At 41.1% G+C, this 27764-nt stretch overlaps 10 non-coding genes across 10 annotated transcripts; all 10 read left to right on the top strand.

Annotated features, from left to right (window-relative positions):
* The first annotated feature begins 693 nt into the window (after window positions 1–693).
* On the top strand, window positions 694–766 carry trnar-ccu (transfer RNA arginine (anticodon CCU)). The gene has a single exon. It is a non-coding gene; the product is annotated as a tRNA-Arg (tRNA).
* An 865-nt stretch (window positions 767–1631) lies between these two features.
* trnar-ccu (transfer RNA arginine (anticodon CCU)) lies at window positions 1632–1706 on the top strand. Its single transcript has one exon. It is a non-coding gene; the product is annotated as a tRNA-Arg (tRNA).
* Window positions 1707–5177: 3471 nt separating this feature from the next.
* On the top strand, window positions 5178–5250 carry trnar-ccu (transfer RNA arginine (anticodon CCU)). Its single transcript has one exon. It is a non-coding gene; the product is annotated as a tRNA-Arg (tRNA).
* An 864-nt stretch (window positions 5251–6114) lies between these two features.
* trnar-ccu (transfer RNA arginine (anticodon CCU)) lies at window positions 6115–6187 on the top strand. The gene has a single exon. It is a non-coding gene; the product is annotated as a tRNA-Arg (tRNA).
* Window positions 6188–16575: 10388 nt separating this feature from the next.
* trnar-ccu (transfer RNA arginine (anticodon CCU)) lies at window positions 16576–16648 on the top strand. The gene has a single exon. It is a non-coding gene; the product is annotated as a tRNA-Arg (tRNA).
* Window positions 16649–18820: 2172 nt separating this feature from the next.
* Window positions 18821–18893, top strand: trnar-ccu (transfer RNA arginine (anticodon CCU)). Its single transcript has one exon. It is a non-coding gene; the product is annotated as a tRNA-Arg (tRNA).
* Window positions 18894–19757: 864 nt separating this feature from the next.
* On the top strand, window positions 19758–19830 carry trnar-ccu (transfer RNA arginine (anticodon CCU)). The gene has a single exon. It is a non-coding gene; the product is annotated as a tRNA-Arg (tRNA).
* Window positions 19831–23312: 3482 nt separating this feature from the next.
* trnar-ccu (transfer RNA arginine (anticodon CCU)) lies at window positions 23313–23387 on the top strand. Its single transcript has one exon. It is a non-coding gene; the product is annotated as a tRNA-Arg (tRNA).
* A 1598-nt stretch (window positions 23388–24985) lies between these two features.
* On the top strand, window positions 24986–25058 carry trnar-ccu (transfer RNA arginine (anticodon CCU)). The gene has a single exon. It is a non-coding gene; the product is annotated as a tRNA-Arg (tRNA).
* Window positions 25059–27398: 2340 nt separating this feature from the next.
* On the top strand, window positions 27399–27471 carry trnar-ccu (transfer RNA arginine (anticodon CCU)). Its single transcript has one exon. It is a non-coding gene; the product is annotated as a tRNA-Arg (tRNA).
* Window positions 27472–27764: the final 293 nt, after the last annotated feature.

The following is a 27764-nucleotide window of genomic DNA, read 5'->3' as shown; positions in this document are numbered from 1 at the left end:
TCATTTCGACTAATCCATCACCGCTAACATTTATATATTTTCTGGTTTTGAATGCATGGTACAAACGGATTTGAAGTTTGACATACTGACAAAGCAAATTGCTTTACAGATAGCAAACCAGCCCCATAGCCCCATAATTCAGAGGAGGATGGATTGCTACAATCTCCTGGCATTCTGAAGAATATAGCAGAGTGGCACAGCGGAAGCGTGCTGGGCCCATAACCCAGAGGTCGATGGATTGAAACCATCCCCTGCTATATTGCAGGCCCCTTCCGCTTAGAACTGGCCTTTGTTTCCTGAGTCTTCAACAGGTTTTCACCTTCCTAAATGTGAGAACAACTCCAAACTACATATATGTGGCCTGTTTCCGTCATTTCGACTAATCCGTCACCGCTAACATTTATATATTTTCTGGTTTTGAGTGCGTGTTACAAATTGGATGTGAAGTTTGACATACTAACAAAGCAAATTTGTTTACAGATCGCAAACTAACCCCATATCCCCATCATTCAGAGGATGATGGATTGCTACAATCTCCTGGCCCACCTAAGCATTTAGCTTTGTTTAATCACCTTGAAATATATGATGGATCCACCATTTTGGTGCATCCAAACACTTGGTAAGGGACAGTTTGTTTAGACAGCATTGCTTCATCACTTTTTCTTGTGAGGATAAAAAGTCATGCCTTTCGGTGCCCCAGTGGCCTAATGGATAAGGCACTGGCCTCCTAAGCCAGGGATTGTGGGTTCGAGTCCCATCTGGGGTGCATTTCACTTTTATTTGCCCAGTGTGCTTTATGTCTCTTAAAAGGAAATTAATCACACCCAGGGGAAAAGAATGGAAGAAGTAATAGCACTAATTTCTAAGTTGTTGTCATATTAATCAAAAAATGTAAAGCATGTCATTGTTTCTTTTTTTCATCTTCTTTTGAGGAGTAGCGTAACTGAAATGTAGCCAATAAGCAGTGCCTGTGGCAAAGAATGAAGAAAATGTGATAAAAACTTGCATGGGACTTTTAGGTTAATGCTATATCAGAAAAATAAATAATTTAAGACATCAACAGTTTTACAAACTTTTCCCACTACATGTAGGATGACTGAAATGCAGCATGGGAACCGCAGGAGCAGAGTGGCGCAGCGGAAGCGTGCTGGGCCCATAACCCAGAGGTCGATGGATCGAAACCATCCTCTGCTATATTGCAGGTCCTTTCCTGTTAGAATTGGCCCTTGTTTCCTGAGTCTTCATCAGGTATTCACCTTTATAAATGTGAGAACAACTCCTAACTACATATAACGCGGCAAATTTTTGTCATTTCGACTAATCCATCACCGCTAACATTTATATATTTTCTGGTTTTGAATGCATGGTACAAATTGGATTTGAAGTTTGACATACTGACAAAGCAAATTGCTTTACAGATAGCAAACCAGCCCCATAGCCCCATCATTCAGAGGATGATGGATTGCTACAATCTCCTGGCCCACCTAAGCATTTAGCTTTGTTTAATCACCTTGAAATATATGATGGATCCACCATTTTGGTGCATCCAAACACTTGGTAAGGGACAGTTTGTTTAGACAGCATTGCTTCATCACTTTTTCTTGTGAGGATAAAAAGTCGCCCGCTGCGTTGCCCCAGTGGCCTAATGGATAAGGCACTGGCCTCCTAAGCCAGGGATTGTGGGTTCGAGTCCCGTCTGGGGAGCATTACACTTTTATTTGCCCAGTGTGCTTTATGTCTCTTAAAAGGAAATTAATCACACCCAGGGGAAAAGAATGGAAGAAGTAATAGCACTAATTTCTAAGTTGTTGTCATATTAATCAAAAAATGTAAAGCATGTCATTGTTTCTTTTTTTCATCTTCTTTTGAGGAGTAGCGTAACTGAAATGTAGCCAATAAGCAGTGCCTGTGGCAAAGAATGAAGAAAATGTGATAAAAACTTGCATGGGACTTTTAGGTTAATGCTATATCAGAAAAATAAATAATTTAAGACATCAACAGTTTTACAAAATTTTCCCACTACATGTAGGATGACTGAAATGCAGCATCGGAACCGCAGGAGCAGAGTGGCGCAGCGGAAGCGTGCTGGGCCCATAACCCAGAGGTCGATGGATCGAAACCATCTTCTGCTATATCGCAGGTCCCTTCCTGTTAGAATTGGCCCTTGTTTCCTGAGTCTTCATCAGGTATTCACCTTTGTAAATGTGAGAACAACTACATATATGTGGCCTGTTTTTCTCATTTCGACTAATCCATCACCGCTAACATTTATATATTTTCTGGTTTTGAATGCATGGTACAAATTGGATTTGAAGTTTGACATACTGACAAAGCAAATTGCTTTACAGATAGCAAACCAGCCCCATAGCCCCATAATTCAGAGGAGGATGGACTGCTACAATCTCCTGGCATTCTGAAGAGTATAGCAGAGTGGCGCAGCGGAAGCGTGCTGGGCCCATAACCCAGAGGTCGACGGATCGAAACCATCCTCTGCTATATTGCAGGCCCCTTCCTGTTAGAACTGGCCTTTGTTTCCTGAGTCTTCAACAGGTTTTCACCTTCCTAAATGTGAGAACAACTCCAAACTACATATATGTGGCCTGTTTCCGTCATTTCGACTAATCCATCACCGCTAACATTTATATATTTTCTGGTTTTGAGTGCGTGTTACAAATTGGATGTGAAGTTTGACATACTAACAAAGCAAATTTGTTTACAGATCGCAAACTAACCCCATATCCCCATCATTCAGAGGATGATGGATTGCTACAATCTCCTGGCCCACCTAAGCATTTAGCTTTGTTTAATCACCTTGAAATATATGATGGATCCACCATTTTGGTGCATCCAAACACTTGGTAAGGGACAGTTTGTTTAGACAGCATTGCTTCATCACTTTTTCTTGTGAGGATAAAAAGTCATCCCTTTCGGTGCCCCAGTGGCCTAATGGATAAGGCACTGGCCTCCTAAGCCAGGGATTGTGGGTTCGAGTTTCGTCTGGGGTGCATTACACTTTTATTTGCCCAGTGTGCTTTATGTCTCTTAAAAGGAAATTAATCACACCCAGGGGAAAAGAATGGAAGAAGTAATAGCACTAATTTCTAAGTTGTTGTCATATTAATCAAAAAATGTAAAGCATGTCATTGTTTCTTTTTTTCATCTTCTTTTGAGGAGTAGCGTAACTGAAATGTAGCCAATAAGCAGTGCCTGTGGCAAAGAATGAAGAAAATGTGATAAAAACTTGCATGGGACTTTTAGGTTAATGCTATATCAGAAAAATAAATAATTTAAGACATCAACAGTTTTACAAAATTTTCCCACTACATGTAGGATGACTGAAATGCAGCAAGGGAACCGCAGCAGCAGAGTGGCGCAGCGGAAGTGTGCTGGGCCCATAACCCAGAGGTCGATAGATCGAAACCATCCTCTGCTATATTGCAGGTCCCTTCCTGTTAGAATTGGCCCTTGTTTCCTGAGTCTTCATCAGGTATTCACCTTTATAAATGTGAGAACAACTCCAAACTACATATATCTGGCCTGTTTCCGTCATTTCGGCTAATCCATCACCGCTAACATTTATATATTTTCTGGTTTTGAGTGCGTGTTACAAATTGGATGTGAAGTTTGACATACTAACAAAGCAAATTTGTTTACAGATCGCAAACTAACCCCATATCCCCATCATTCAGAGGATGATGGATTGCTACAATCTCCTGGCCCACCTAAGCATTTAGCTTTGTTTAATCACCTTGAAATATATGATGGATCCACCATTTTGGTGCATCCAAACACTTGGTAAGGGACAGTTTGTTTAGACAGCATTGCTTCATCACTTTTTCTTGTGAGGATAAAAAGTTGCCCGCTTCGGTGCCCCAGTGGCCTAATGGATAAGGCACTGGCCTCCTAAGCCAGGGATTGTGGGTTTGAGTCTCGTCTGGGGTGCATTACACTTTTATTTGCCCAGTGTGCTTTATGTCTCTTAAAAGGAAATTAATCACACCCAGGGGAAAAGAATGGAAGAAGTAATAGCACTAATTTCTAAGTTGTTGTCATATTAATCAAAAAATGTAAAGCATGTCATTGTTTCTTTTTTTCATCTTCTTTTGAGGAGTAGCGTAACTGAAATGTAGCCAATAAGCAGTGCCTGTGGCAAAGAATGAAGAAAATGTGATAAAAACTTGGATGGGACTTTTAGGTTAATGCTATATCAGAAAAATAAATAATTTAAGACATCAACAGTTTTACAAAATTTTCCCACTACATGTAGGATGACTGAAATGCAGCATTGGAACCGCAGGAGCAGAGTGGCGCAGCGGAAGCGTGCTGGGCCCATAACCCAGAGGTCGATGGATCGAAACCATCCTCTGCTATATTGCAGGTCCCTTGCTGTTAGAATTGGCCCTTGTTTCTTGAGTCTTCATCAGGTATTCACCTTCATAAATGTGAGAACAACTCCAAACTACATATATGCGGCCAGTTTTTGTCATTTCGACTAATCCATCACCGCTAACATTTATATATTTTCTGGTTTTGAATGCATGGTACAAATTGGATTTGAAGTTTGACATACTGACAAAGCAAATTGCTTTACAGATAGCAAACCAGCCCCATAGCCCCATAATTCAGAGGAGGATGGATTGCTACAATCTCCTGGCATTCTGAAGAGTATAGCAGAGTGGCGCAGCGGAAGCGTGCTGGGCCCATAACCCAGAGGTCGATGGCTCGAAACCATCTTCTGCTATATTGCAGGCCCCTTCCTGTTAGAACTGGCCTTTGTTTCCTGAGTCTTCAACAGGTTTTCACCTTCCTAAATGTGAGAACAACTCCAAACTACATATATGTGGCCTGTTTCCGTCATTTCGACTAATCCATCACCGCTAACATTTATATATTTTCTGGTTTTGAGTGCGTGTTACAAATTGGATGTGAAGTTTGACATACTAACAAAGCAAATTTGTTTACAGATCGCAAACTAACCCCATATCCCCATCATTCAGAGGATGATGGATTGCTACAATCTCCTGGCCCACCTAAGCATTTAGCTTTGTTTAATCACCTTGAAATATATGATGGATCCACCATTTTGGTGTATCCAAACACTTGGTAAGGGACAGTTTGTTTAGACAGCATTGCTTCATCACTTTTTCTTGTGAGGATAAAAAGTCATCCCTTTCGGTGCCCCAGTGGCCTAATGGATAAGGCACTGGCCTCCTAAGCCAGGGATTGTGGGTTCGAGTCCCGTCTGGGGTGCATTACACTTTTATTTGCCCAGTGTGTTTTATGTCTCTTAAAAGGAAATTAATCACACCCAGGGGAAAAGAATGGAAGAAGTAATAGCACTAATTTCTAAGTTGTTGTCATATTAATCAAAAAATGTAAAGCATGTCATTGTTTCTTTTTTTCATCTTCTTTTGAGGAGAATCGTAACTGAAATGTAGCCAATAAGCAGTCCCTGTGGCAAAGAATGAAGAAAATGTGATAAAAACTTGCATGGGACTTTTAGGTTAATGCTATATCAGAAAAATAAATAATTTAAGACATCAACAGTTTTACAAAATTTTCCCACTACATGTAGGATGACTGAAATGCAGCAAGGGAACCGCAGCAGCAGAGTGGCGCCGCGGAAGTGTGCTGGGCCCATAACCCAGAGGTCGATAGATCGAAACCATCCTCTGCTATATTGCAGGTCCCTTCCTGTTAGAATTGGCCCTTGTTTCCTGAGTCTTCATCAGGTATTCACCTTTATAAATGTGAGAACAACTCCAAACTACATATATCTGGCCTGTTTCCGTCATTTCGGCTAATCCATCACCGCTAACATTTATATATTTTCTGGTTTTGAGTGCGTGTTACAAATTGGATGTGAAGTTTGACATACTAACAAAGCAAATTTGTTTACAGATCGCAAACTAACCCCATATCCCCATCATTCAGAGGATGATGGATTGCTACAATCTCCTGGCCCACCTAAGCATTTAGCTTTGTTTAATCACCTTGAAATATATGATGGATCCACCATTTTGGTGCATCCAAACACTTGGTAAGGGACAGTTTGTTTAGACAGCATTGCTTCATCACTTTTTCTTGTGAGGATAAAAAGTCATGCCTTTCGGTGCCCCAGTGGCCTAATGGATAAGGCACTGGCCTCCTAAGCCAGGGATTGTGGGTTCGAGTCCCGTCTGGGGTGCATTTCACTTTTATTTGCCCAGTGTGCTTTATGTCTCTTAAAAGGAAATTAATCACACCCAGGGGAAAAGAATGGAAGAAGTAATAGCACTAATTTCTAAGTTGTTGTCATATTAATCAAAAAATGTAAAGCATGTCATTGTTTCTTTTTTTCATCTTCTTTTGAGGAGTAGCGTAACTGAAATGTAGCCAATAAGCAGTCCCTGTGGCAAAGAATGAAGAAAATGTGATAAAAACTTGCATGGGACTTTTAGGTTAATGCTATATCAGAAAAATAAATAATTTAAGACATCAACAGTTTTACAAAATTTTCCCACTACATGTAGGATGACTGAAATGCAGCATTGGAACCGCAGGAGCAGAGTGGCGCAGCGGAAGCGTGCTGGGCCCATAACCCAGAGGTCGATGGATCGAAACCATCCTCTGCTATATTGCAGGTCCCTTGCTGTTAGAATTGGCCCTTGTTTCTTGAGTCTTCATCAGGTATTCACCTTCATAAATGTGAGAACAACTCCAAACTACATATATGCGGCCAGTTTTTGTCATTTCAACTAATCCATCACCGCTAACATTTATATATTTTCTGGTTTTGAATGCATGGTACAAATTGGATTTGAAGTTTGACATACTGACAAAGCAAATTGCTTTACAGATAGCAAACCAGCCCCATAGCCCCATAATTCAGAGGAGGATGGATTGCTACAATCTCCTGGCATTCTGAAGAGTATAGCAGAGTGGCGCAGCGGAAGCGTGCTGGGCCCATAACCCAGAGGTCGATGGATCGAAACCATCCTCTGCTATATTGCAGGCCCCTTCCTGTTAGAACTGGCCTTTGTTTCCTGAGTCTTCAACAGGTTTTCACCTTCCTAAATGTGAGAACAACTCCAAACTACATATATGTGGCCTGTTTCCGTCATTTCGACTAATCCATCACCGCTAACATTTATATATTTTCTGGTTTTGAGTGCGTGTTACAAATTGGATGTGAAGTTTGACATACTAACAAAGCAAATTTGTTTACAGATCGCAAACTAACCCCATATCCCCATCATTCAGAGGATGATGGATTGCTACAATCTCCTGGCCCACCTAAGCATTTAGCTTTGTTTAATCACCTTGAAATATATGATGGATCCACCATTTTGGTGCATCCAAACACTTGGTAAGGGACAGTTTGTTTAGACAGCATTGCTTCATCACTTTTTCTTGTGAGGATAAAAAGTCGCCCGCTTCGGTGCCCCAGTGGCCTAATGGATAAGGCACTGGCCTCCTAAGCCAGGGATTGTGGGTTCGAGTCTCGTCTGGGGTGCATTACACTTTTATTTGCCCAGTGTGCTTTATGTCTCTTAAAAGGAAATTAATCACACCCAGGGGAAAAGAATGGAAGAAGTAATAGCACTAATTTCTAAGTTGTTGTCATATTAATCAAAAAATGTAAAGCATGTCATTGTTTCTTTTTTTCATCTTCTTTTGAGGAGTAGCGTAACTGAAATGTAGCCAATAAGCAGTGCCTGTGGCAAAGAATGAAGAAAATGTGATAAAAACTTGCATGGGACTTTTAGGTTAATGCTATATCAGAAAAATAAATAATTTAAGACATCAACAGTTTTACAAAATTTTCCCACTACATGTAGGATGACTGAAATGCATCATTTGAACCGCAGAAGCAGAGTGGCGCAGCGGAAGCGTGCTGGGCCCATAACCCAGAGGTCGATGGATCGAAACCATCCTCTGCTATATTGCAGGTCCCTTGCTGTTAGAATTGGCCCTTGTTTCTTGAGTCTTCATCAGGTATTCACCTTCATAAATGTGAGAACAACTCCAAACTACATATATGCGGCCAGTTTTTGTCATTTCGACTAATCCATCACCGCTAACATTTATATATTTTCTGGTTTTGAATGCATGGTACAAATTGGATTTGAAGTTTGACATACTGACAAAGCAAATTGCTTTACAGATAGCAAACCAGCCCCATAGCCCCATAATTCAGAGGAGGATGGATTGCTACAATCTCCTGGCATTCTGAAGAGTATAGCAGAGTGGCGCAGCGGAAGCGTGCTGGGCCCATAACCCAGAGGTCGATGGATCGAAACCATCCTCTGCTATATTGCAGGCCCCTTCCTGTTAGAACTGGCCTTTGTTTCCTGAGTCTTCAACAGGTTTTCACCTTCCTAAATGTGAGAACAACTCCAAACTACATATATGTGGCCTGTTTCCGTCATTTCGACTAATCCATCACCGCTAACATTTATATATTTTCTGGTTTTGAGTGCGTTACAAATTGGATGTGAAGTTTGACATACTAACAAAGCAAATTTGTTTACAGATCGCAAACTAACCCCATATCCCCATCATTCAGAGGATGATGGATTGCTACAATCTCCTGGCCCACCTAAGCATTTAGCTTTGTTTAATCACCTTGAAATATATGATGGATCCACCATTTTGGTGCATCCAAACACTTGGTAAGGGACAGTTTGTTTAGACAGCATTGCTTCATCACTTTTTCTTGTGAGGATAAAAAGTCGCCCGCTTCGGTGCCCCAGTGGCCTAATGGATAAGGCACTGGCCTCCTAAGCCAGGGATTGTGGGTTCGAGTCTCGTCTGGGGTGCATTACACTTTTATTTGCCCAGTGTGCTTTATGTCTCTTAAAAGGAAATTAATCACACCCAGGGGAAAAGAATGGAAGAAGTAATAGCACTAATTTCTAAGTTGTTGTCATATTAATCAAAAAATGTAAAGCATGTCATTGTTTCTTTTTTTCATCTTCTTTTGAGCAGTAGCGTAACTGAAATGTAGCCAATAAGCAGTGCCTGTGGCAAAGAATGAAGAAAATGTGATAAAAACTTGGATGGGACTTTTAGGTTAATGCTATATCAGAAAAATAAATAATTTAAGACATCAACAGTTTTACAAAATTTTCCCACTACATGTAGGATGACTGAAATGCAGCATTGGCACCGCAGGAGCAGAGTGGCGCAGCGGAAGCGTGCTGGGCCCATAACCCAGAGGTCGATGGATCGAAACCATCCTCTGCTATATTGCAGGTCCCTTGCTGTTAGAATTGGCCCTTGTTTCTTGAGTCTTCATCAGGTATTCACCTTCATAAATGTGAGAACAACTCCAAACTACATATATGCGGCCAGTTTTTGTCATTTCGACTAATCCATCACCGCTAACATTTATATATTTTCTGGTTTTGAATGCATGGTACAAATTGGATTTGAAGTTTGACATACTGACAAAGCAAATTGCTTTACAGATAGCAAACCAGCCCCATAGCCCCATAATTCAGAGGAGGATGGATTGCTACAATCTCCTGGCATTCTGAAAAGTATAGCAGAGTGGCGCAGCGGAAGCGTGCTGGGCCCATAACCCAGAGGTCGATGGATCGAAACCATCCTCTGCTATATTGCAGGCCCCTTCCTGTTAGAACTGGCCTTTGTTTCCTGAGTCTTCAACAGGTTTTCACCTTCCTAAATGTGAGAACAACTCCAAACTACATATATGTGGCCTGTTTCCGTCATTTCGACTAATCCATCACCGCTAACATTTATATATTTTCTGGTTTTGAGTGCGTGTTACAAATTGGATGTGAAGTTTGACATACTAACAAAGCAAATTTGTTTACAGATCGCAAACTAACCCCATATCCCCATCATTCAGAGGATGATGGATTGCTACAATCTCCTGGCCCACCTAAGCATTTAGCTTTGTTTAATCACCTTGAAATATATGATGGATCCACCATTTTGGTGCATCCAAACACTTGGTAAGGGACAGTTTGTTTAGACAGCATTGCTTCATCACTTTTTCTTGTGAGGATAAAAAGTCGCCCGCTTCGGTGCCCCAGTGGCCTAATGGATAAGGCACTGGCCTCCTAAGCCAGGGATTGTGGGTTTGAGTCTCGTCTGGGGTGCATTACACTTTTATTTGCCCAGTGTGCTTTATGTCTCTTAAAAGGAAATTAATCACACCCAGGGGAAAAGAATGGAAGAAGTAATAGCACTAATTTCTAAGTTGTTGTCATATTAATCAAAAAATGTAAAGCATGTCATTGTTTCTTTTTTTCATCTTCTTTTGAGGAGTAGCGTAACTGAAATGTAGCCAATAAGCAGTGCCTGTGGCAAAGAATGAAGAAAATGTGATAAAAACTTGCATGGGACTTTTAGGTTAATGCTATATCAGAAAAATAAATAATTTAAGACATCAACAGTTTTACAAAATTTTCCCACTACATGTAGGATGACTGAAATGCAGCAAGGGAACCGCAGCAGCAGAGTGGCGCAGCGGAAGTGTGCTGGGCCCATAACCCAGAGGTCGATAGATCGAAACCATCCTCTGCTATATTGCAGGTCCCTTCCTGTTAGAATTGGCCCTTGTTTCCTGAGTCTTCATCAGGTATTCACCTTTATAAATGTGAGAACAACTCCAAACTACATATATGTGGCCTGTTTCCGTCATTTCGGCTAATCCATCACCGCTAACATTTATATATTTTCTGGTTTTGAATGCATGGTACAAATTGGATTTGAAGTTTGACATACTGACAAAGCAAATTGCTTTACAGATAGCAAACCAGCCCCATAGCCCCATAATTCAGAGGAGGATGGATTGCTACAATCTCCTGGCATTCTGAAAAGTATAGCAGAGTGGCGCAGCGGAAGCGTGCTGCGCCCATAACCCAGAGGTCGATGGATCGAAACCATCCTCTGCTATATTGCAGGCCCCTTCCTGTTAGAACTGGCCTTTGTTTCCTGATTCTTCAACAGGTTTTCACCTTATAAATGTGAGAACCACTCCAAACTACATATATGTGGCCTGTTTCCGTCATTTCGACTAATCCGTCACCGCTAACATTTATATATTTTCTGGTTTTGAGTGCGTGTTACAAATTGGATGTGAAGTTTGACATACTAACAAAGCAAATTTGTTTACAGATCGCAAACTAACCCCATATCCCCATCATTCAGAGGATGATGGATTGCTACAATCTCCTGGCCCACCTAAGCATTTAGCTTTGTTTAATCACCTTGAAATATATGATGGATCCACCATTTTGGTGCATCCAAACACTTGGTAAGGGACAGTTTGTTTAGACAGCATTGCTTCATCACTTTTTCTTGTGAGGATAAAAAGTCGCCCGCTTCGGTGCCCCAGTGGCCTAATGGATAAGGCACTGGCCTCCTAAGCCAGGGATTGTGGGTTCGAGTCTCGTCTGGGGTGCATTACACTTTTATTTGCCCAGTGTGCTTTATGTCTCTTAAAAGGAAATTAATCACACCCAGGGGAAAAGAATGGAAGAAGTAATAGCACTAATTTCTAAGTTGTTGTCATATTAATCAAAAAATGTAAAGCATGTCATTGTTTCTTTTTTTCATCTTCTTTTGAGGAGTAGCGTAACTGAAATGTAGCCAATAAGCAGTGCCTGTGGCAAAGAATGAAGAAAATGTGATAAAAACTTGCATGGGACTTTTAGGTTAATGCTATATCAGAAAAATAAATAATTTAAGACATCAACAGTTTTACAAAATTTTCCCACTACATGTAGGATGACTGAAATGCAGCATTGGAACCGCAGGAGCAGAGTGGCGCAGCGGAAGCGTGCTGGGCCCATAACCCAGAGGTCGATGGATCGAAACCATCCTCTGCTATATTGCAGGTCCCTTGCTGTTAGAATTGGCCCTTGTTTCTTGAGTCTTCATCAGGTATTCACCTTCATAAATGTGAGAACAACTCCAAACTACATATATGCGGCCAGTTTTTGTCATTTCGACTAATCCATCACCGCTAACATTTATATATTTTCTGGTTTTGAATGCATGGTACAAATTGGATTTGAAGTTTGACATACTGACAAAGCAAATTGCTTTACAGATAGCAAACCAGCCCCATAGCCCCATAATTCAGAGGAGGATGGATTGCTACAATCTCCTGGCATTCTGAAGAGTATAGCAGAGTGGCGCAGCGGAAGCGTGCTGGGCCCATAACCCAGAGGTCGATGGATTGAAACCATCCTCTGCTATATTGCAGGCCCCTTCCTGTTAGAACTGGCCTTTGTTTCCTGAGTCTTCAACAGGTTTTCACCTTTCTAAATGTGAGAACAACTCCAAACTACATATATGTGGCCTGTTTCCGTCATTTCGACTAATCCATCACCGCTAACATTTATATATTTTCTGGTTTTTAGTGCGTGTTACAAATTGGATGTGAAGTTTGACATACTAACAAAGCAAATTTGTTTACAGATCGCAAACTAACCCCATATCCCCATCATTCAGAGGATGATGGATTGCTACAATCTCCTGGCCCACCTAAGCATTTAGCTTTGTTTAATCACCTTGAAATATATGATGGATCCACCATTTTGGTGCATCCAAACACTTGGTAAGGGACAGTTTGTTTAGACAGCATTGCTTCATCACTTTTTCTTGTGAGGATAAAAAGTCGCCCGCTTCGGTGCCCCAGTGGCCTAATGGATAAGGCACTGGCCTCCTAAGCCAGGGATTGTGGGTTCGAGTCTCGTCTGGGGTGCATTACACTTTTATTTGCCCAGTGTGCTTTATGTCTCTTAAAAGGAAATTAATCACACCCAGGGGAAAAGAATGGAAGAAGTAATAGCACTAATTTCTAAGTTGTTGTCATATTAATCAAAAAATGTAAAGCATGTCATTGTTTCTTTTTTTCATCTTCTTTTGAGGAGTAGCGTAACTGAAATGTAGCCAATAAGCAGTGCCTGTGGCAAAGAATGAAGAAAATGTGATAAAAACTTGCATGGGACTTTTAGGTTAATGCTATATCAGAAAAATAAATAATTTAAGACATCAACAGTTTTACAAAATTTTCCCACTACATGTAGGATGACTGAAATGCAGCATTGGAACCGCAGGAGCAGAGTGGCGCAGCGGAAGCGTGCTGGGCCCATAACCCAGAGGTCGATGGATCGAAACCATCCTCTGCTATATTGCAGGTCCCTTGCTGTTAGAATTGGCCCTTGTTTCTTGAGTCTTCATCAGGTATTCACCTTCATAAATGTGAGAACAACTCCAAACTACATATATGCGGCCAGTTTTTGTCATTTCGACTAATCCATCACCGCTAACATTTATATATTTTCTGGTTTTGAATGCATGGTACAAATTGGATTTGAAGTTTGACATACTGACAAAGCAAATTGCTTTACAGATAGCAAACCAGCCCCATAGCCCCATAATTCAGAGGAGGATGGATTGCTACAATCTCCTGGCATTCTGAAGAGTATAGCAGAGTGGCGCAGCGGAAGCGTGCTGGGCCCATAACCCAGAGGTCGATGGATCGAAACCATCCTCTGCTATATTGCAGGCCCCTTCCTGTTAGAACTGGCCTTTGTTTCCAGAGTCTTCAACAGGTTTTCACCTTCCTAAATGTGAGAACAACTCCAAACTACATATATGTGGCCTGTTTCCGTCATTTCGACTAATCCATCACCGCTAACATTTATATATTTTCTGGTTTTGAATGCATGGTACAAATTGGATTTGAAGTTTGACATACTGACAAAGCAAATTGCTTTACAGATCGCAAACTAACCCCATATCCCCATCATTCAGAGGATGATGGATTGCTACAATCTCCTGGCCCACCTAAGCATTTAGCTTTGTTTAATCACCTTGAAATATATGATGGATCCACCATTTTGGTGCATCCAAACACTTGGTAAGGGACAGTTTGTTTAGACAGCATTGCTTCATCACTTTTTCTTGTGAGGATAAAAAGTCGCCCGCTTCGGTGCCCCAGTGGCCTAATGGATAAGGCACTGGCCTCCTAAGCCAGGGATTGTGGGTTCGAGTCTCGTCTGGGGTGCATTACACTTTTATTTGCCCAGTGTGCTTTATGTCTCTTAAAAGGAAATTAATCACACCCAGGGGAAAAGAATGGAAGAAGTAATAGCACTAATTTCTAAGTTGTTGTCATATTAATCAAAAAATGTAAAGCATGTCATTGTTTCTTTTTTTCATCTTCTTTTGAGGAGTAGCGTAACTGAAATGTAGCCAATAAGCAGTGCCTGTGGCAAAGAATGAAGAAAATGTGATAAAAACTTGCATGGGACTTTTAGGTTAATGCTATATCAGAAAAATAAATAATTTAAGACATCAACAGTTTTACAAAATTTTCCCACTACATGTAGGATGACTGAAATGCAGCATTGGAACCGCAGGAGCAGAGTGGCGCAGCGGAAGAGTGCTGGGCCCATAACCCAGAGGTCGATGGATCGAAACCATCCTCTGCTATATTGCAGGTCCCTTGCTGTTAGAATTGGCTCTTGTTTCTTGAGTCTTCATCAGGTATTCACCTTCATAAATGTGAGAACAACTCCAAACTACATATATGCGGCCAGTTTTTGTCATTTCGACTAATCCATCACCGCTAACATTTATATATTTTCTGGTTTTGAATGCATGGTACAAATTGGATTTGAAGTTTGACATACTGACAAAGCAAATTGCTTTACAGATAGCAAACCAGCCCCATAGCCCCATAATTCAGAGGAGGATGGATTGCTACAATCTCCTGGCATTCTGAAGAGTATAGCAGAGTGGCGCAGCGGAAGCGTGCTGGGCCCATAACCCAGAGGTCGATGGATCGAAACCATCCTCTGCTATATTGCAGGCCCCTTCCTGTTAGAACTGGCCTTTGTTTCCTGAGTCTTCAACAGGTTTTCACCTTCCTAAATGTGAGAACAACTCCAAACTACATATATGTGGCCTGTTTCCGTCATTTCGACTAATCCATCACCGCTAACATTTATATATTTTCTGGTTTTGAATGCATGGTACAAATTGGATTTGAAGTTTGACATACTGACAAAGCAAATTGCTTTACAGATCGCAAACTAACCCCATATCCCCATCATTCAGAGGATGATGGATTGCTACAATCTCCTGGCCCACCTAAGCATTTAGCTTTGTTTAATCACCTTGAAATATATGATGGATCCACCATTTTGGTGCATCCAAACACTTGGTAAGGGACAGTTTGTTTAGACAGCATTGCTTCATCACTTTTTCTTGTGAGGATAAAAAGTCGCCCGCTTCGGTGCCCCAGTGGCCTAATGGATAAGGCACTGGCCTCCTAAGCCAGGGATTGTGGGTTCGAGTCTCGTCTGGGGTGCATTACACTTTTATTTGCCCAGTGTGCTTTATGTCTCTTAAAAGGAAATTAATCACACCCAGGGGAAAAGAATGGAAGAAGTAATAGCACTAATTTCTAAGTTGTTGTCATATTAATCAAAAAATGTAAAGCATGTCATTGTTTCTTTTTTTCATCTTCTTTTGAGGAGTAGCGTAACTGAAATGTAGCCAATAAGCAGTGCCTGTGGCAAAGAATGAAGAAAATGTGATAAAAACTTGGATGGGACTTTTAGGTTAATGCTATATCAGAAAAATAAATAATTTAAGACATCAACAGTTTTACAAAATTTTCCCACTACATGTAGGATGACTGAAATGCAGCATTGGAACCGCAGAAGCAGAGTGGCGCAGCGGAAGCGTGCTGGGCCCATAACCCAGAGGTCGATGGATCGAAACCATCCTCTGCTATATTGCAGGTCCCTTGCTGTTAGAATTGGCCCTTGTTTCTTGAGTCTTCATCAGGTATTCACCTTCATAAATGTGAGAACAACTCCAAACTACATATATGCGGCCAGTTTTTGTCATTTCGACTAATCCATCACCGCTAACATTTATATATTTTCTGGTTTTGAATGCATGGTACAAATTGGATTTGAAGTTTGACATACTGACAAAGCAAATTGCTTTACAGATAGCAAACCAGCCCCATAGCCCCATAATTCAGAGGAGGATGGATTGCTACAATCTCCTGGCATTCTGAAGAGTATAGCAGAGTGGCGCAGCGGAAGCGTGCTGGGCCCATAACCCAGAGGTCGATGGATCGAAACCATCCTCTGCTATATTGCAGGCCCTTTCCTGTTAGAACTGGCCTTTGTTTCCTGAGTCTTCAACAGGTTTTCACCTTCCTAAATGTGAGAACAACTCCAAACTACATATATGTGGCCTGTTTCCGTCATTTCGACTAATCCATCACTGCTAACATTTATATATTTTCTGGTTTTGAGTGCGTGTTACAAATTGGATGTGAAGTTTGACATACTAACAAAGCAAATTTGTTTACAGATCGCAAACTAACCCCATATCCCCATCATTCAGAGGATGATGGATTGCTACAATCTCCTGGCCCACCTAAGCATTTAGCTTTGTTTAATCACCTTGAAATATATGATGGATCCACCATTTTGGTGCATCCAAACACTTGGTAAGGGACAGTTTGTTTAGACAGCATTGCTTCATCACTTTTTCTTGTGAGGATAAAAAGTCATCCCTTTCGGTGCCCCAGTGGCCTAATGGATAAGGCACTGGCCTCCTAAGCTAGGGATTGTGGGTTCGAGTCCCGTCTGGGGTGCATTACACTTTTATTTGCCCAGTGTGCTTTATGTCTCTTAAAAGGAAATTAATCACACCCAGGGGAAAAGAATGGAAGAAGTAATAGCACTAATTTCTAAGTTGTTGTCATATTAATCAAAAAATGTAAAGCATGTCATTGTTTCTTTTTTTCATCTTCTTTTGAGGAGAAGCGTAACTGAAATGTAGCCAATAAGCAGTCCCTGTGGCAAAGAATGAAGAAAATGTGATAAAAACTTGGATGGGACTTTTAGGTTAATGCTATATCAGAAAAATAAATAATTTAAGACATCAACAGTTTTACAAAATTTTCCCACTACATGTAGGATGACTGAAATGCAGCATGGGAACAGCAGGAGCAGAGTGGCGCAGCGGAAGTGTGCTGGGCCCATAACCCAGAGGTCGATAGATGGAAACCATCCTCTGCTATATTGCAGGTCCCTTCCTGTTAGAATTGGCCCTTGTTTCCTGAGTCTTCATCAGGTATTCACCTTTATAAATGTGAGAACAACTCCAAACTACATATATGTGGCCTGTTTCCGTCATTTCGGCTAATCCGTCACCGCTAACATTTATATATTTTCTGGTTTTGAGTGCGTGTTACAAATTGGATGTGAAGTTTGACATACTAACAAAGCAAATTTGTTTACAGATCGCAAACTAACCCCATATCCCCATCATTCAGAGGATGATGGATTGCTACAATCTCCTGGCCCACCTAAGCATTTAGCTTTGTTTAATCACCTTGAAATATATGATGGATCCACCATTTTGGTGCATCCAAACACTTGGTAAGGGACAGTTTGTTTAGACAGCATTGCTTCATCACTTTTTCTTGTGAGGATAAAAAGTCGCCCGCTTCGGTGCCCCAGTGGCCTAATGGATAAGGCACTGGCCTCCTAAGCCAGGGATTGTGGGTTCGAGTCTCGTCTGGGGTGCATTACACTTTTATTTGCCCAGTGTGCTTTATGTCTCTTAAAAGGAAATTAATCACACCCAGGGGAAAAGAATGGAAGAAGTAATAGCACTAATTTCTAAGTTGTTGTCATATTAATAAAAAAATGTAAAGCATGTCATTGTTTCTTTTTTTCATCTTCTTTTGAGGAGTAGCGTAACTGAAATGTAGCCAATAAGCAGTGCCTGTGGCAAAGAATGAAGAAAATGTGATAAAAACTTGGATGGGACTTTTAGGTTAATGCTATATCAGAAAAATAAATAATTTAAGACATCAACAGTTTTACAAAATTTTCCCACTACATGTAGGATGACTGAAATGCAGCATTGGAACCGCAGGAGCAGAGTGGCGCAGCGGAAGCGTGCTGGGCCCATAACCCAGAGGTCGATGGATCGAAACCATCCTCTGCTATATTGCAGGTCCCTTGCTGTTAGAATTGGCCCTTGTTTCTTGAGTCTTCATCAGGTATTCACCTTCATAAATGTGAGAACAACCCCAAACTACATATATGCGGCCAGTTTTTGTCATTTCGACTAATCCATCACCGCTAACATTTATATATTTTCTGATTTTGAATGCATGGTACAAATTGGATTTGAAGTTTGACATACTGACAAAGCAAATTGCTTTACAGATAGCAAACCAGCCCCATAGCCCCATAATTCAGAGGAGGATGGATTGCTACAATCTCCTGGCATTCTGAAGAGTATAGCAGAGTGGCGCAGCGGAAGTGTGCTGGGCCCATAACCCAGAGGTCGATAGATGGAAACCATCCTCTGCTATATTGCAGGTCCCTTCCTGTTAGAATTGGCCCTTGTTTCCTGAGTCTTCATCAGGTATTCACCTTTATAAATGTGAGAACAACTCCAAACTACATATATGCGGCCTGTTTCCGTCATTTCGGCTAATCCATCACCGCTGACATTTATATATTTTCTGGTTTTGAGTGCGTGTTACAAATTGGATGTGAAGTTTGACATACTAACAAAGCAAATTTGTTTACAGATCGCAAACTAACCCCATATCCCCATCATTCAGAGGATGATGGATTGCTACAATCTCCTGGCCCACCTAAGCATTTAGCTTTGTTTAATCACCTTGAAATATATGATGGATCCACCATTTTGGTGCATCCAAACACTTGGTAAGGGACAGTTTGTTTAGACAGCATTGCTTCATCACTTTTTCTTGTGAGGATAAAAAGTCATCCCTTTTGGTGCCCCAGTGGCCTAATGGATAAGGCACTGGCCTCCTAAGCCAGGGATTGTGGGTTCGAGTCCCGTCTGGGGTGCATTACACTTTTATTTGCCCAGTGTGCTTTATGTCTCTTAAAAGGAAATTAATCACACCCAGGGGAAAAGAATGGAAGAAGTAATAGCACTAATTTCTAAGTTGTTGTCATATTAATTAAAAAATGTAAAGCATGTCATTGTTTCTTTTTTTCATCTTCTTTTGAGGAGTAGCGTAACTGAAATGTAGCCAATAAGCAGTCCCTGTGGCAAAGAATGAAGAAAATGTGATAAAAACTTGGATGGGACTTTTAGGTTAATGCTATATCAGAAAAATAAATAATTTAAGACATCAACAGTTTTACAAAATTTTCCCACTACATGTAGGATGACTGAAATGCAGCATTGGAACCGCAGGAGCAGAGTGGTGCAGCGGAAGCGTGCTGGGCCCATAACCCAGAGGTCGATGGATCGAAACCATCCTCTGCTATATTGCAGGTCCCTTGCTGTTAGAATTGGCCCTTGTTTCCTGAGTCTTCAACAGGTTTTCACCTTCCTAAATGTGAGAACAACTCCAAACTACATATATGTGGCCTTTTTCCGTCATTTCGACTAATCCATCACCGCTAACATTTATATATTTTCTGGTTTTGAGTGCGTGTTACAAATTGGATGTGAAGTTTGACATACTAACAAAGCAAATTTGTTTACAGATCGCAAACTAACCCCATATCCCCATCATTCAGAGGATGATGGATTGCTACAATCTCCTGGCCCACCTAAGCATTTAGCTTTGTTTAATCACCTTGAAATATATGATGGATCCACCATTTTGGTGCATCCAAACACTTGGTAAGGGACAGTTTGTTTAGACAGCATTGCTTCATCACTTTTTCTTGTGAGGATAAAAAGTCATCCCTTTCGGTGCCCCAGTGGCCTAATGGATAAGGCACTGGCCTCCTAAGCCAGGGATTGTGGGTTCGAGTCCCGTCTGGGGTGCATTACACTTTTATTTGCCCAGTGTGCTTTATGTCTCTTAAAAGGAAATTAATCACACCCAGGGGAAAAGAATGGAAGAAGTAATAGCACTAATTTCTAAGTTGTTGTCATATTAATCAAAAAATGTAAAGCATGTCATTGTTTCTTTTTTTCATCTTCTTTTGAGGAGTAGCGTAACTGAAATGTAGCCAATAAGCAGTCCCTGTGCCAAAGAATGAAGAAAATGTGATAAAAACTTGCATGGGACTTTTAGGTTAATGCTATATCAGAAAAATAAATAATTTAAGACATCAACAGTTTTACAAAATTTTCCCACTACATGTAGGATGACTGAAATGCAGCATCGGAACCGCAGGAGCAGAGTGGCGCAGCGGAAGCGTGCTGGGCCCATAACCCAGAGGTCGATGGATCGAAACCATCCTCTGCTATATTGCAGGCCCCTTCCTGTTAGAACTGGCCTTTGTTTCCTGAGTCTTCAACAGGTTTTCACCTTCCTAAATGTGAGAACAACTCCAAACTACATATATGTGGCCTTTTTCCGTCATTTCGACTAATCCATCACCGCTAACATTTATATATTTTCTGGTTTTGAGTGCGTGTTACAAATTGGATGTGAAGTTTGACATACTAACAAAGCAAATTTGTTTACAGATCGCAAACTAACCCCATATCCCCATCATTCAGAGGATGATGGATTGCTACAATCTCCTGGCCCACCTAAGCATTTAGCTTTGTTTAATCACCTTGAAATATATGATGGATCCACCATTTTGGTGCATCCAAACACTTGGTAAGGGACAGTTTGTTTAGACAGCATTGCTTCATCACTTTTTCTTGTGAGGATAAAAAGTCGCCCGCTTCGGTGCCCCAATGGCCTAATGGATAAGGCGCTGGCCTCCTAAGCCAGGGATTGTGGGTTCGAGTCTCGTCTGGGGTGCATTACACTTTTATTTGCCCAGTGTGCTTTATGTCTCTTAAAAGGAAATTAATCACACCCAGGGGAAAAGAATGGAAGAAGTAATAGCACTCATTTCTAAGTTGTTGTCATATTAATCAAAAAATGTAAAGCATGTCATTGTTTCTTTTTTTCATCTTCTTTTGAGGAGTAGCGTAACTGAAATGTAGCCAATAAGCAGTGCCTGTGGCAAAGAATGAAGAAAATGTGATAAAAACTTGCATGGGACTTTTAGGTTAATGCTATATCAGAAAAATAAATAATTTAAGACATCAACAGTTTTACAAACTTTTCCCACTACATGTAGGATGACTGAAATGCAGCATGAGAACCGCAGGAGCAGAGTGGCGCAGCGGAAGTCTGCTGGGCCCATAACCCAGAGGTCGATGGATCGAAACCATTCTCTGCTATATTGCAGGTCGCTTCCTGTTAGAATTGGCCCTTGTTTCCTGAGTCTTCATCAAGTATTCACCTTTATAAATGTGAGAACAACTCCAAACTACATATAACGCGGCTAGTTTTTGTCATTTCGACTAATCCATCACCGCTAACATTTATATATTTTCTGGTTTTGAATGCATGGTACAAATTGGATTTGAAGTTTGACATACTGACAAAGCAAATTGCTTTACAGATAGCAAACCAGCCCCATAGCCCCATAATTCAGAGGAGGATGGATTGCTACAATCTCCTGGCTTTCTGAAGAATATAGCAGACTGGCGCAGCGGAAGCGTGCTGGGCCCATAACCCAGAGGTCGATGGATTGAAACCATCCCCTGCTATATTGCAGGCCCCTTCCGCTTAGAACTGGCCTTTGTTTCCTGAGTCTTCAACAGGTTTTCACCTTCCTAAATGTGAGAACAACTCCAAACTACATATATGTGGCCTGTTTCTGTCATTTCGACTAATCCGTCACCGCTAACATTTATATATTTTCTGGTTTTGAGTGCGTGTTACAAATTGGATGTGAAGTTTGACATACTAACAAAGCAAATTTGTTTACAGATCGCAAACTAACCCCATATCCCCATCATTCAGAGGATGATGGATTGCTACAATCTCCTGGCCCACCTAAGCATTTAGCTTTGTTTAATCACCTTGAAATATATGATGGATCCACCATTTTGGTGCATCCAAACACTTGGTAAGGGACAGTTTGTTTAGACAGCATTGCTTCATCACTTTTTCTTGTGAGGATAAAAAGTCATGCCTTTCGGTGCCCCAGTGGCCTAATGGATAAGGCACTGGCCTCCTAAGCCAGGGATTGTGGGTTCGTGTCCCGTCTGGGGTGCATTGCACTTTTATTTGCCCAGTGTGCTTTATGTCTCTTAAAAGGAAATTAATCACACCCAGGGGAAAAGAATGGAAGAAGTAATAGCACTAATTTCTAAGTTGTTGTCATATTAATCAAAAAATGTAAAGCATGTCATTGTTTCTTTTTTTCATCTTCTTTTGAGGAGTAGCGTAACTGAAATGTAGCCAATAAGCAGTCCCTGTGGCAAAGAATGAAGAAAATGTGATAAAAACTTGCATGGGACTTTTAGGTTAATGCTATATCAGAAAAATAAATAATTTAAGACATCAACAGTTTTACAAACTTTTCCCACTACATGTAGGATGACTGAAATGCAGCATGAGAACCGCAGGAGCAGAGTGGCGCAGCGGAAGCGTGCTGGGCCCATAACCCAGAGGTCGATGGATCGAAACCATCCTCTGCTATATCGCAGGTCCCTTCCTGTTAGAATTGGCCCGCGTTTCCTGAGTCTTCATCAGGTATTCACCTTTATAAATGTGAGAACAACTCCAAACTACATATAACGCGGCTAGTTTTTGTCATTTCGACTAATCCATCACCGCTAACATTTATATATTTTCTGGTTTTGAATGCATGGTACAAATTGGATTTGAAGTTTGACATACTGACAAAGCAAATTGCTTTACAGATAGCAAACCAGCCCCATAGCCCCATAATTCAGAGGAGGATGGATTGCTACAATCTCCTGGCTTTCTGAAGAATATAGCAGACTGGCGCAGCGGAAGCGTGCTGGGCCCATAACCCAGAGGTCGATGGATCGAAACCATCCCCTGCTATATTGCAGGCCCCTTCCGCTTAGAACTGGCCTTTGTTTCCTGAGTCTTCAACAGGTTTTCACCTTCCTAAATGTGAGAACAACTCCAAACTACATATATGTGGCCTGTTTCCGTCATTTCGACTAATCCGTCACCGCTAACATTTATATATTTTCTGGTTTTGAGTGCGTGTTACAAATTGGATGTGAAGTTTGACATACTAACAAAGCAAATTTGTTTACAGATCGCAAACTAACCCCATATCCCCATCATTCAGAGGATGATGGATTGCTACAATCTCCTGGCCCACCTAAGCATTTAGCTTTGTTTAATCACCTTGAAATATATGATGGATCCACCATTTTGGTGCATCCAAACACTTGGTAAGGGACAGTTTGTTTAGACAGCATTGCTTCATCACTTTTTCTTGTGAGGATAAAAAGTCGCCCGCTGCGTTGCCCCAGTGGCCTAATGGATAAGGCACTGGCCTCCTAAGCCAGGGATTGTGGGTTCGAGTCCCGTCTGGGGAGCATTACACTTTTATTTGCCCAGTGTGCTTTATGTCTCTTAAAAAGAAATTAATCACACCCAGGGGAAAAGAATGGAAGAAGTAATAGCACTAATTTCTAAGTTGTTGTCATATTAATCAAAAAATGTAAAGCATGTCATTGTTTCTTTTTTTCATCTTCTTTTGAGGAGTAGCGTAACTGAAATGTAGCCAATAAGCAGTGCCTGTGGCAAAGAATGAAGAAAATGTGATAAAAACTTGCATGGGACTTTTAGGTTAATGCTATATCAGAAAAATAAATAATTTAAGACATCAACAGTTTTACAAAATTTTCCCACTACATGTAGGATGACTGAAATGCAGCATCGGAACCGCAGGAGCAGAGTGGCGCAGCGGAAGCGTGCTGGGCCCATAACCCAGAGGTCGATGGATCGAAACCATCTTCTGCTATATCGCAGGTCCCTTCCTGTTAGAATTGGCCCTTGTTTCCTGAGTCTTCATCAGGTATTCACCTTCGTAAATGTGAGAACAACTACATATATGTGGCCTGTTTTTGTCATTTCGACTAATCCATCACCGCTAACATTTATATATTTTCTGGTTTTGAATGCATGGTACAAATTGGATTTGAAGTTTGACATACTGACAAAGCAAATTCCTTTACAGATAGCAAACCAGCCCCATAGCCCCATAATTCAGAGGAGGATGGACTGCTACAATCTCCTGGCATTCTGAAGAGTATAGCAGAGTGGCGCAGCGGAAGCGTGCTGGGCCCATAACCTAGAGGTCGATGGATCGAAACCATCCTCTGCTATATTGCAGGTCCCTTCCTCTTAGAATTGGCCCTTGTTTCCTGAGTCTTCATCAGGTATTCACCTTTATAAATGTGAGAACAACTCCAAACTACATATAACACGGCTAGTTTTTGTCATTTCGACTAATCCATCACCGCTAACATTTATATATTTTCTGGTTTTGAATGCATGGTACAAATTGGATTTGAAGTTTGACATACTGACAAAGCAAATTGCTTTACAGATAGCAAACCAGCCCCATAGCCCCATAATTCAGAGGAGGATGGATTGCTACAATCTCCTGGCTTTCTGAAGAATATAGCAGACTGGCGCAGCGGAAGCGTGCTGGGCCCATAACCCAGAGGTAGATGGATCGAAACCATCCCCTGCTATATTGCAGGTCCGTTCCTGTTAGAATTGGCCCTTGTTTCCTGAGTCTTCATCAGGTTTTCACCTTCCTAAATGTGAGAACAACTCCAAACTACATATATGTGGCCTGTTTCCGTCGTTTCGACTAATCCATCACCGCTAACATTTATATATTTTCTTGTTTTGAATGCGTGTTACAAATTGGATGTGAAGTTTGACATACTAACAAAGCAAATTTGTTTACAGATCGCAAACTAACCCCATATCCCCATCATTCAGAGGATGATGGATTGCTACAATCTCCTGGCCCACCTAAGCATTTAGCTTTGTTTAATCACCTTGAAATATATGATGGATAAACCATTTTGGTGCATCCAAACACTTGGTAAGGGACAGTTTGTTTAGACAGCATTGCTTCATCACTTTTTCTTGTGAGGATAAAAAGTCATCCCTTTCGGTGCCCCTGTGGCCTAATGGATAAGGCACTGGCCTCCTAAGCCAGGGATTGTGGGTTCGAGTCCCGTCTGGGGTGCATTACACTTTTATTTGCCCAGTGTGCTTTATGTCTCTTAAAAGGAAATTAATCACACCCAGGGGAAAAGAATGGAAGAAGTAATAGCACTAATTTCTAAGTTGTTGTCATATTAATCAAAAAATTTAAAGCATGTCATTGTTTCTTTTTTTCATCTTCTTTTGAGGAGAATCGTAACTGAAATGTAGCCAATAAGCAGTCCCTGTGGCAAAGAATGAAGAAAATGTGATAAAAACTTGCATGGGACTTTTAGGTTAATGCTATATCAGAAAAATAAATAATTTAAGACATCAACAGTGTTACAAAATTTTCCCACTACATGTAGGATGACTGAAATGCAGCATGGGAACCGCAGGAGCAGAGTGGCGCTGCGGAAGCGTGCTAGGCCCATAACCCAGAGGTCGATGGATCGAAACCATCCTCTGCTATATTGCAGGACCCTTCCTGTTAGAATTGGCCCTTGTTTCCTGAGTCTTCATCAGGTATTCACCTTTATAAATGTGAGAACAACTCCAAACTACATATATGTGGCCTGTTTTTCTCATTTCGACTAATCCATCACCGCTAACATTTATATATTTTCTGGTTTTGAATGCATGGTACAAATTGGATTTGAAGTTTGAAATACCGACAAAGCAAATTGCTTTACAGATAGCAAACCAGCCCCATAGCCCCATAATTCAGAGGAGGATGGATTGCTACAATCTCCTGGCATTGTAAAGAATATAGCAGAGTGGCGCAGCGGAAGCGTGCTGGGCCCATAACCCAGAGGTCGATGGATCCAGACCATCCTCTGCTATATTGCAGGTCCCTTCCTGTTAGAATTGGCCCTTGTTTCCTGAGTCTTCATCAGGTATTCACCTTTATAAATGTGAGAACAACTCCAAACTACATATATGTGGCCTGTTTTTGTCATTTCGACTAATCCATCACCGCTAACATTGATATATTTTCTGGTTTTGAATGCATGGTACAAATTGGATTTGAAGTTTGACATACTGACAAAGCAAATTGCTTTACAGATAGCAAACCAGCCCCATAGCCCCATAATTCAGAGGAGGATGGATTGCTACAATCTCCTGGCTTTCTGAAGACTATAGCAGAGTGGTGCAGCGGAAGTGTGCTGGGCCCATAACCCAGAGGTCGATGGATTGAAACCTTCCTCTGCTATATTGAAGGCCCCTTCCTCTTAGAACTGGTCTTTTTTTCCTGAGTCTTCAACAGGTTTTCACCTTCCTAAATGTGAGGACAACTCCAAACTACATATATGTGGCCTGTTTCCGTCATTTCGACTAATCCATCACCGCTAACATTTATATATTTTCTGGTTTTGAGTGCGTGTTACAAATTGGATGTGAAGTTTGACAAACTAACAAAGCAAATTTGTTTACAGATCGCAAACTAACCCCATATCCCCATCATTCAGAGGATGATGGATTGCTACAATCTCCTGGCGTTCTGAAGAATATAGTAGAGTGGCGCAGCGGAAGCGTGCTGGGCCCATAACCCAGAGGTCGATGGATCGAAACCATTCTCTGCTATATTGCAGGTCCCTTTCTGTTAGAATTGGCCCTTGTTTCCTGAGTCTTCATCAGGTATTCACCTTTATAAATGTGAGAACAACTCCAAACTACATATATGTGGCCGGTTTTTGTCATTTCGACTAATCCATCACCGCTAACATTTATATATTTTCTGGTTTTGAATGCATGGTACAAATTGGATATGAAGTTTGACATACTGACAAAGCAAATTGCTTTACAGATAGCAAACCAGCCCCATAATTCAGAGGAGGATGGATTGGTACAATCTCCTGGCATTCTGAAGAATATAGCAGAGTGGCCCAGCGGAAGCGTGCTGGGCCCATAACCCGGAGGTCGATGGATCGAAACCATCCTCTGCTATATTGCAGGTCCCTTCCTGTTAGAATTAGCCCTTGTTTCCTGAGTCTTCAACAGGTTTTCACTTTCCTAAATGTGAAAACAACTCCAAACTACATATATGTGGCCTGTTTCCGTCATTTCGACTAATCCATCACTGCTAACATTTATATATTTTCTGGTTTTGAGTGCGTGTTACAAATTGGATGTGAAGTTTGACATACTAACAAAGCAAATTTGTTTACAGATCGCAAACTAACCCCATATCCCCATCATTCAGAGGATGATGGATTGCTACAATCTCCTGGCCCACCAAAGCATTTAGATTTGTTTAATCACCTTGAAATATATGATGGATCCACCATTTTGGTGCATCCAAACACATGGTAAGGGACAGTTTGTTTAGAAAGCATTGCTTCATCACTTTTTCTTGTGAGGATAAAAATTCGCCAGCTTCGGAGCCCCAGTGGCCTAATGGATAAGGCACTGGCCTCCTAAGCCAGGGATTGTGGGTTCGAGTCCCGTCTGGGGTGCATTACACTTTTATTTGCCCGGTGTGCTTTATGTCTCTTAAAAGGAAATTAATCACACCCAGGGGAAAAGAATGGAAGAAGTAATAGCACTAATTTCTAAGTTGTTGTCATATTAATCAAAAAATGTAAAGCATGTCATTGTTTCTTTTTTTCATCTTCTTTTGAGGAGTAGCGTAACTGAAATGTAGCCAATAAGCAGTCCCTGTGGCAAAGAATGAAGAAAATGTGATAAAAACTTGCATGGGACTTTTAGGTTAATGCTATCTCAGAAAAATAAATAATTTAAGACATCA

Source organism: Conger conger, chromosome 12, assembly GCF_963514075.1.
Source record: "Conger conger chromosome 12, fConCon1.1, whole genome shotgun sequence".
Taxonomy (NCBI): domain Eukaryota; kingdom Metazoa; phylum Chordata; class Actinopteri; order Anguilliformes; family Congridae; genus Conger; species Conger conger.
Note: the sequence above shows the minus strand (reverse complement) of the source record. Positions and strands in the feature narration are given on the sequence as shown.